Source organism: Agelaius tricolor, unplaced genomic scaffold (assembly GCF_023055355.1).
Source record: "Agelaius tricolor isolate 1412-34295 unplaced genomic scaffold, bAgeTri1.0.p SCAF_3, whole genome shotgun sequence".
Classification (NCBI taxonomy): domain Eukaryota; kingdom Metazoa; phylum Chordata; class Aves; order Passeriformes; family Icteridae; genus Agelaius; species Agelaius tricolor.
In genome coordinates, this window is record NW_027269263.1 from 20,013,628 (window position 1) to 20,023,772 (window position 10,145).

Consider the following 10,145-nt stretch of genomic DNA (forward strand, 5'->3'; position numbering starts at 1 on the left):
CCCCTGTGCTGTTCCAGCCCAGAAGCTCAAGCCTGTAGGACCCTCACTGTCCTCCCACTTCCTCCAGGTGGGCCCAGCCAGAAGCAAGAAGCTCAGAAAGTACAAATAAAAGCAGAAAAAAGCCTGACACAACCCCCAAAAATGCCCAGGGTGGAGGGAGAGGAGGGGTGTTATCCAGCAATGTACTCCCAATGTTTAAACAAGGGACTCCCTTGGGTTCCTGCCTGATAAGTCTGGGTGTCAGGGGAATCTATTCATTTGTTTTCTTTTTTAAACAAAAAGGCCTTCCCACAACCACAGCGAGGAGGGAGCCAACACTTCTTGACAAACAGACATGTCTAAAGTGCACACATGGGAATCCTCTCAGCCTTGCTCCTGGAGAGGAAAAAAGCCTAGATTGCTCCTGACCACATTGCTCAGTGTCAGTGGAAAGGGAAGCATGGGCCAGCAGCATTTTCTGCACAAAGATGGACACCAGCAGATAACTCCAGCTTGCCAGCATGTCTGTGGGGTGTCTGGAGGTGCAGAGATCTTTTCCAATAGTGGAATCCAGGCAGGTGGGCTGGGACACTGACTCAAAAGCGAGGAAAACTTTTCTCACTCTCCTTTGGCTTCAAACAGTGTCTCCCAAGAGCTTCCTCTGACCTTCCCCAGCTTGGTCACTGAGTTGACAAGCAGGTGGAACAGGACTTTGAGGCCAGCCAGGCCCTCCCTGCTTTGCTCTCTTTCCCTGGCTGCATAATGTGTCTGGGAGGATTATGAGTATTTTTTATTATTATTGCTAATTTCCCTTTTGCCAAGTATTCAGGGACAGGGTCTTCAGAATGACAGCACAGCGAGTGTGCCAGGGTCATTGCTGGACAGGAGAGGGGAAGGAGCAGCACTTGGGGCTCACAGGGAAGGGGAGGCAGCCACAGCCCACCAACACAGTGAGAGCCTTCAGAGAAGAGAAGCAGGGCTGCACCCACTGGGGCAGAGAGAAATGCTCCCCTTCCTTCCCTCTCAGAAAGAGGGAACAGCACAGGGGGCTCAGCAAGTGAGAGGGAGAGCTGGGACCCCTTTGCTGCTGGAGACTGAGTTTAGTGCCCATTCCCAGCTCAGAGGGATTGGCAGGGCTGGAGGCTGGGGAATGGAAAAGTTCAGGTCTCCAGTTCCATGTGCAGCTGCTGCCAGAAAGCATCAGACTAATGGATAGAGCAGGGTGGGAAGGGAAAATCCAGCACCAAGGCTCCTGGAGAGGAGGCTTCCTACCGTGGTCTGGCTTGTCACCTGCAAGGAGAGGGCTGTTCCACAAGAGGGGACACTGCAGGTGTGACTTCAGCCCAGGTGTGACCCCCCTGGTCCAGGTGTAGTTCCTTAGTACCTAAGCAGAGACAGAGATGAGGCTGGAGATGAAGTGACCCACAAAGCAGGTGTCAGGTCTGTCTAGGAAAACTGGTCAGGAAGCCAGGACAGCCAGGACACGAGCAGGCACAGATGTGCCTCCAGCACAGCTGGGCTAAATGGAGTGTAACATCAAGGTGTGTTCTCACACCTCGTGGAGGTCTGGGCTCCGTGGATGGCTCCTTGGGAAATGCTGGATAACACGCGGCAGGGTCATGGAACTGCGTGAGGATGGTGGCACAGGACCAGTTTAAGGTCACAGTGCAGGGACAGGGAATTTGGAGCCAGGTTGGGATCATAACTTGGAAGCAGTGCAGGCACATGAATGTGCTTCAGAGACACAGAGATGAAAAAAGGCTCCCAGAGGCAGGCAGACATGGGGAGGGGTCCCAAGGCCCTGCTGTGGAGAGCCAGGGAGTGGAAAGGGACATGGGAAAGCCAGTGTTGAGAAGGCACAGGGACAGAAAAAGGGATGCAGTAGTACCCTAAGGTCACTAGGGAAGTAGTGGGGTGCAAGGTCCATGGCCTGCCCCCAAGGAGGTGCAGGTCTGGGTCACACATAACCCAGTTCCAGGCCCCAGCACAGCTCAGGACTGAGGAGAGCTCAGCTCAGGCCAAGCACAAGCCCAGCATGGTCCAAGAGGTGATCAGCACCACCAAGGTGACAACAGGGAGAAATTCCAGTCCCAGCCTTAGGCAAGTGAAGATACTGTCAGGAGCAGCAGGAGACAGGGCTGCAGACAAGGCTGCAGCACAGGCCCAGGGGGCATCCTGGACACCCAGCTACCACCAGCTAAAGACTGGAGTCCATTTGGAACAACCAGTCAGGATCCAGGACAGCTGAGGAGGAGGCTGGGCACAAATACACCTACAACAGAGCTCAGGAGCAGGTACCTGGACCTGAGCTGAAATGGAGCTTATATGGGGGCAGGCTTGGCAATGCCATGAGCCTGCCTGTGCTCATGGCACTGCCAAGCATGAGCCGTCCCCACAGCAGGATATTTCCAGCCTCTTTAGGGTGTGGGACCTGTAAATCTGTCCCTGGTGAGGCTCACCATCTGGGCAGGATGTTGATTACCTAAACCAGCCAGAGGGAAAAGAGGCTCAAAAGCCAAGACACACCTGAGCAACACGTAATCATGCTGAACTATCCTTGCCTGGCCTCATTCTTCTTTTCCTCACTCTCCCTTACTCTCTGGAATGACAATGCAAGATACTGCCTCCATCTCTGAAACCTATGCCAAGAAACTTTTATTTTTAAATTCACAAACAATGACCTAGCAGCTGGTCCAAGGCTTTTTTTTCCCCTTGCTAACAGAGTGGAAATTATATATATATTTAATTAGCTCATCGGAGCTAAATTTCCCTTCCCACCATTCTTCATTAAAGGCAGATGTAAAATGACCCCCGACTCCAATCTCTATTGAAGGGGGTGTGACCCCTCTCCATCTAACAGAAGTTTCCAGAAAGCCAGTTTCTCCCATCCTGCCTCTTTGCTTTGTCCAATTGTTGGTAGAGGGAGCCAGGAGTTTAAAATGCCATTTTGGCTGCCTCTCCATTATCTTGGGCAGACGGAGGGTTGAGATACCTCAGAGAATGGAAAAATCCTGATAAAGGGCTGTGGTACAGATATACCCTCACGTCTCACCAGCCCTTGGACCCAGCTGGGATTCAAAGATGCTTTCTTGCTGTTAAAAAAAAGAAAAACAAAACTAATTTTTTTTTAAATACCAGCCATCTCAGGTTCTGGCTGGACTTGAAATAAAGGCCAGCCTACAGGTCTTTAGCTTCTGCACCCAAATATTAGCCCTTCCCTATGCACTCACTGGCCATGTGCCATTCCAGAGCAACCCTCCTGACCTCAGGAGAGGGGCCTGCACCTTCATGCACACCACACTGCCACCAGTGCCACCAGTGCCAGCAGAGGACCATGGTCACTGCACGAGCACTGTCTAACATAGGTGCATGCCTTCCACCACCTGAGGCACGGCAAGGGGATTCAGTAGTCTCTTCACACCTCTGAAAATTGTGCTGAAACCTGTAAAACCCTTGTTTTCTTCATGTTCTCCCTGAAGATATTCCCTGAAGGCATTTCTTTTCTTCTCCTGGCTCCTTTTTTAGGAAAGGTACTGGGCTGACTGCCCTGGTCCCTAAAGTCCGGAAGTGGCGAAAGGAGCACACGTCCCCTTTTTTCTGCCCTTTCCAACCTGCCCAGATATTTGTGTGAGCATCAGGAGACAGAATCCATGGCACAGACATCCCGTACAGCCACTGCTCCTCACCTTGAGAAGGACCTTGTGCTCCAAGGTTCAACAAGACCTCCTCTTTCCACTGAAAGCAGCCAGCCAGAGCTACCTGAAACATGGATTTTGGTACCTTTGCTACATCTCAATCTTTCTGCCATCCTTCTTCTCATTGCCTCCCCTCTCCCCACAATTATTTATGACCCGGATCTGGACTTGTCTTAACTAAGCAGAAAAAAATAGCACGATGGATGCTTCTGGCATGTTTGGGTGCCACAGTGGCCTGGACTTGACTCCCAGCTATTGGTGGTGGTTGGCTATTGCTTGGAAAGCGTCCTCCAGGATTTTGAGATGAGCAGTTCCTAGATGCATACAGTGTGGGTTAGACCCCCCCACATGCCCCAGACCCCCCAGTCAATCTGCCTTGCACAGGGCCAGGCCAGGACATTCCAGATGGGCTGTTTTGGGCCTGGCAGCAAGTCTGGGCTTCTCTGCATGGCTGTGACATTCCCAATACTGGGAATGTCTCAAAGTCTGGGAGTTGTTTGATCACTGCCATAATCTCCCTCAATGTTTGAGCCACAATAGAAGGTCAAGACAGACGTAAAGGCCGGCTCCTGCTGCTGCTCCGGAGTGACTGCGAATAGGTCAGACTTATCTCAAGAAAACACAGCTCCAGGAATGGCACAGACCCTCTTGTCCACCTGTCTGGCCTCTCCTTCTCCTTCTCCCTCACGCACCCCCTGCAGGACTCTCTGCAGGGCTGCCAGGGATGCAGGAATCTCAGCAATGCTGGTCACACAAAGCCCTCTTCAGTGACAATAGCTCCTTCCTTCCTTCCTTTCCCCGTTCCTCCTTCCTTACCCTATTCCTTCTTGCACCTCTGCAGCTCTCACACATTCCCAAAGTTGCTCCCAGGGGTTTCCAGGAGCTCCTGAGCAAAGCCCATTCCCGGCCTCCTCCCCCAGCATGGCAGGCCACAGCTGTGCAGGGCAGCCAAGGGGGTGCTTTTGGGGAGGAGGGGTGTCCCCACCAAGCAGCTCTGCTTGGGAACAGACATATTTACATCTCTGTCTGTGACTGAGGGTGTGGTTTCAAAAACTGGCACAAGTCACTTGGAAAAAAGCTTCTGGAGAAAGCAGCTCTCCTGCCTTCTCCCCTCTCCTTCCAGCTGTGCATTCTCTTTTTTTAAAATTTTTTCCCCCCTGGTTCATCCATTTTGCAGGGATTGTTTTCAGCCTGATCGGCTCCAGCTTGCCACCCTGCCACCTGTTCACTCACACTGAGATAGGAAGCTGCAGAAGGCATGGCCAGGCTGGAGGAACCAGCCCCTCTGCTGCCAGCAGAAGCCAAGACCAGCAGAAACCAATCCTAAACCCACTCGCTCTCAGTCCATCTCTCTTCATACTGAGAAGTATCCCCACAATTATGTGGGATACATGTACCTGTGGCTGTGCCTCTGAGCTGAAGGTGCTCCACACATCTCCAGAAGGCCACATAAGTGTGTGCAGGGAGAATTTTGCTGTACAATTTCTTACATGGGAATGGATGCCATGCAAGTGGCCCGAAGGTTCTCTGCGGACTCACATGGGTCCCTGTATGGGACACATGGCCTGTGGGATTATCTGTGTTCCTTGTGTGAGGCAGCCATACACAACTTTGCCTTTTCCTTGCCCCCATAGAGCTGGATGGGGCTGGAGCTGGGAATCAAACCCACACAAGCTGCTTTGTTCTTCTGGGACTCAGCTGAGGGAAGCCAGTCTGGAAGAAGCAGCAGGGTTGCTATAACCCACTCTCTTCTCCCCCTCCTCCTCTGCCTGTTTCCTGACACAGTTCCTATATAGGACAAGTTGCTGTTGCAATCAACTCTTAGGTTAATGAAACCCTGAATTAACCCCCATTTTCTCCCACCTCTTCAGGGAAACTGCCCAGCAGGCCAAACAAATCTTGGGTATCTGTTCCCTGCTCTGAGGGAGGTACATTCCCAAGGACGTGTGTGGGAACTCAGGCTGGAGTGGCCTGCAGGTCGAGGACCAGTTGATAAGGACCTTTAAACCTTTAAACCCCACTGTACACAAGAGCATAGGGACATTTACCACTCTCATGGAGGATGGTAGGAAGAGAGAGAGGGAAAGGTTTTTGGGATTCCTCCATCCAACAGACGGGGCAGCAGCAGATAAGGGGCAGTGAGATCTTTCAGACATTGCCAGCAAGGTGTTTGCTGGCCCCAGACACGCTGGTTCACTGGTGGTCTGAAGGGCAGCCTGGCTGACTGGCTTGGAATAAAACACTGGATTGGGAGAGAGGATAGTCCCTTCCTCCTTGAGCTTTTCTGTCAGGTGCAGGGGGACTCCAGCTGCTGGCTTAGCCAGGGGTGGTGGGCACATTTAAAACCTCTCTATGCTGGACTGATCAGTCCATTTTTCCAATATGGTGTCTTTCCTCATTTAAAGTTTGCACTGAGGTTCCTGCCTGACTCTACATGTTTCCAGAGCTATTTTTTACCTTTACCACTGATGGAAATTACCAATCTAGAGATTTCAGTACATTAATACTATGTATGTGTTTTCCTGCCTCTTCTTCTGGATTGAAAGGTTGCAGTTAGCTTGTGGTGGGGCTAGCAAAGTGCTTCTGCCTGTGATGTTCATGCTAGGACACCGAGGGAGCAGGCCTCCCTCTCATTTGCACCTTTACTGCAGCCTAGATCTGGAGTGGTGCTGACCTCCTTCTGCTGAGGGACTGGGCTTGTCAGGAGCCAGGTTCTCTGGTGCTGCTTCAGCTCCAGGCAGGGAATTAGCAATGGGTTCTGAATCATAAAGACCTGTGATTTTTGCTGAGAGGTGGTGCTGGGTAGAAATGTCAAACTTGGACTGATGTTTCTGTAAAAATGCAGGGAAGCTGGAAGGGGCCTGGGGGAGGGACCATGAGTTATACAGAACAGATCCTTTGGTCCTGCATGGCATTAGCACTTTTAGCAACAATGGTAATATTCATCATCATCACAGCATTCAGATAGCAATTTCCATCTTGTAACTGCTGTGTGTGCACTGATTCATTTCTTTCCCTCGGTGAGACAGGGAGGAATTGTTATCCCATGGCTAAGATGTGGGGAAGCAGACATCCCAAGCCCTGCAGAGAGGGTCAGTCCTGGGGTGCAGTTGGTAAAATGGTCCCTGCCTTCTAGCTCCACATCCAAAAGACTCTGTGTGAAAAGTGCCCTCTAAAACACAGCTACAGTCACGGCACCCCAGCCACAAAGGATTTGATGAATCAAAGTGTGCATCTCTCCCAAACTATGCAAGATTTTTTTTCCTAGCAAAGCTGTTTTGGTGCGTGGGCACATGGGAAGGATTTTACCACCACTGTAAGCTCCTAAAGTCCTGTTATGGGCTTTAATTTGCAGTGCTGGGGTTCTGGCACCTTGCAGTGGGACTAAAGGGGCTAAGAAGCGTGTCTGAGCCCGGAGCCACCCGTGTGACGCACAGGCCACCGAGTGCCATGGAAGGCTGGAGCCTTTTCCCAGGCTGCCTCCCCCGCTCCCAGCTGTGCCGGCCGGACCCTCTCTGCCGGGATGGGACCGCTGTATCCGTGGCTCTGTGTCACCGCCGGCTCTGTGTCACCGCCGGCCGAGCCTGCCCCCGTCAATAGCAGCCTTTGTCCCGGGAAAGGTCACCCGAGCCAGGCACGCAGAGTGCAGCGAGCGGGGAGGCTGCTGCTGGAACAGCTGAGCGTGGGGAAGGGAAGAGGGGCAGAGGGCACAGGGGATGAGGGGATGGAAGGGGCAAGGACATCGGAGAAGGTCTGGGTTGCTCCTGCTTGGGGGAGGTTTGGTGTCTGCACGCAGCGAGGAACCGGCCGATTTCCACAGGGTTACGCTTGAATTTGTGTGGGCAGCACCTGGACCCTTGTTGGGAAAGATCTGACACCACAAAGCTCAGTGCTTTCCTTGGCAATCTGCTTTTCCCATAGCTGGCTGTGCTTTTCTCTTCCCATCCTGAGCGCAGCGCTTGCAGGGCTTTAATGGCTTTAGCACCGCACCTACAGCCGACAGCACCTGATCTCCTCTTACACTCTCAGTTCCCAGACGAGGGCCGGGATTTACTCTGTCTGACCTCCTGCTGTGCCACACAGGTGAAGGAATGTCCTCTGCACGGGATCCCATCACCTTTATCACCTTCATCATCCCAATGAAGTGCCACGTTCATAGTGCCAAGGATTTTTATGCCCGTTGAGCAAGACCTTTGCTCCCTGGCCCGTTAGCATTGGGTCATTTGTGCTTTTTTCTGAAGCTTCACAAAGAAAGTGGGGCTGGAGCCATTCTGGCAGTCATTTCCTTTCCCCTCATCCCAGCTCTCTGGAAAACACACTGGAATTTCAGTAACAAATATTCCTCCAATTTCACGTTCAGATGTCTGGGTCGTGAGTCCCACCCTGGTTTCTGAAACACAGGCTTTACCAGTCCAGAATGGGTGTCTGCCTCACCAATTCCTTCGAGGATATCCATGAAACCACTCACAAAGTCAAAGCAATTGCCAGCATTTTTTCCTAATCTATTCATAGTTCTGTAGGGTTTTAGTCAATGCTCTGGAAGCATATGCCATTGGGTGATCATCTTGCATTTGAACAGCTGCTAATCTCTGCAAATTTGCATTCACCGGGTTTTTTTAGCCTCCTCCTTAATCTCAAGGCACTTGGTTTTGGGGTTTCTGTAACAAGTATTTTTTAATTTTTTAATTTTCCAAAGCAGTTCTCATTATCAGAGGGATCACCCTGGGACAACCATTCTCCAGGGAGAACAGAATGGAGATAAATTAGAGATGCGTTTAATTTTAATTCATTTAACATGCCCAGGATGAGCTGGAGGGTGGGCAGGGCAGCAGGCAGGGAGGGAGAAGAGTGAGAGCAGTTTGCCCCTGGGTACCTCTTGAGAGAGCTTGGCTCATTACATTATGAGACATCCTCATTTAGGAAAGATCACAGACCTGGGTTTGCCCCAGACCCTGTGGAACCTCGCTGCGCCCCTGGATACGCCTGCAAATCTCCACAAGGCTTTGGGATCCTTCTTCACAAACTACAGCCTCACAACACTCTCCAAACCCTTCTTTTGCAAGCCAGGGGAATAAAGACTAAGGGGGGAGGCAGAGCTGCTCTTCCAAGCTCTGCCTGCAGAAGGAGGTCAGCAAAGCGTGCTGCCAGCAGGAGACCCCGGGCATGCAGAGCTCTCTGCTTGCAGGAGCTGGTAAAGCCTCCAGAGCCCCACTGCCCCTGGCTGAATCTGCTCTAACCTGCCCCTGTGCTCTGCCAGGCTTCTCTACATTGGCACCATCTCCTGCTCAACGGAGAAATAAGGGGACTTTCCCAGGCATTCATTCTCCTGTAAGGGTACCAAAAGGAGGCAGCTCTGAGAGCAGGCTGCTCTCAGCTAGGAGATTCCCTCTGCAAGGAGCCCTGGTGGCTGCAGCGATCGGGGCCAGAGTCACTCTCTTTGGCTGGTATCTTCTTCAGGCTCCAGCTGTGACTTCTGATCAATTTGATTCCAAATCAGCCTATCAGCCACAGGCGTTTCTCAGCTCTCAAGTCCTTCAGACACATGTTTCTTTGAGACACCTCAATTGCCAACAAAAGGGTCAATCACAACATCCAGCATGGAAAAACAGAGTGGAAACATTTGCACTTTCTTTGACTTTGTCTCTCCAAAGATTTTCTCCCCCAACCCTGTCCAGAACAGACCCTTTTATTTTGATTGATTTATGATCACTTCATTGGAGGTTTGCCTACCTCAAATCCCAAAGGTGCCATCAGAAAAGGGCAAAAATTATGCAAAATTAAATAGTTTCTTCAGTGTATTCATAATCCTGGGATCCTGTTGCCAAAATGAAGTGGTTTAGAGTCATATGAGATGTCTTAGAGTATCTGAGACACATGAAGGAGGCTGGCAGATCTGCCATGGAAGTTACTGGAGCCCAAGACCGTCTGGAGTAGCAGCTGGAGGCCAGGCAGGATACACTACTGCATCTAAAATGAAACTGGAAACCAATATTTGGGCAACTGCATCAAACCACAGCTGAGTGAGCTGTGAGTGTATCCCCAACCCAAGAGAAACAACCTCAGGATGAAGACAAATCTGAGAACTGAACAAATGTGGCACTACCAAGCCTTGCAAGCACCCTGTCTTCTCTGCCAAATCAAATCCGGTTCTTGCACTAACACTGAATTGAGCTGCTTGTCAGATCTGCTACAAAATAATTTCATCCCCGCTCAGGCTGGCCATCTGTTCACTCTTTGGATTCACATGATTTTATGCCACCACTCTGTAACCTGATGATCAATAGCTTCACCATTTCTGGCAGCTGCCGTGCTGCGTAAAATCTTTCCCAAGCGCTCTGCTTACAGGCATGGGTGTAAGGGGCCTTGAGATTCCATGGTGATGTTGACCAGCATTTTTCCCTGCCTCTGCCAGGATGGAGCATGGGTGTCCTTCATGTCTGCCTCCTCCCCATGCGGTGTCAGGGACTATTT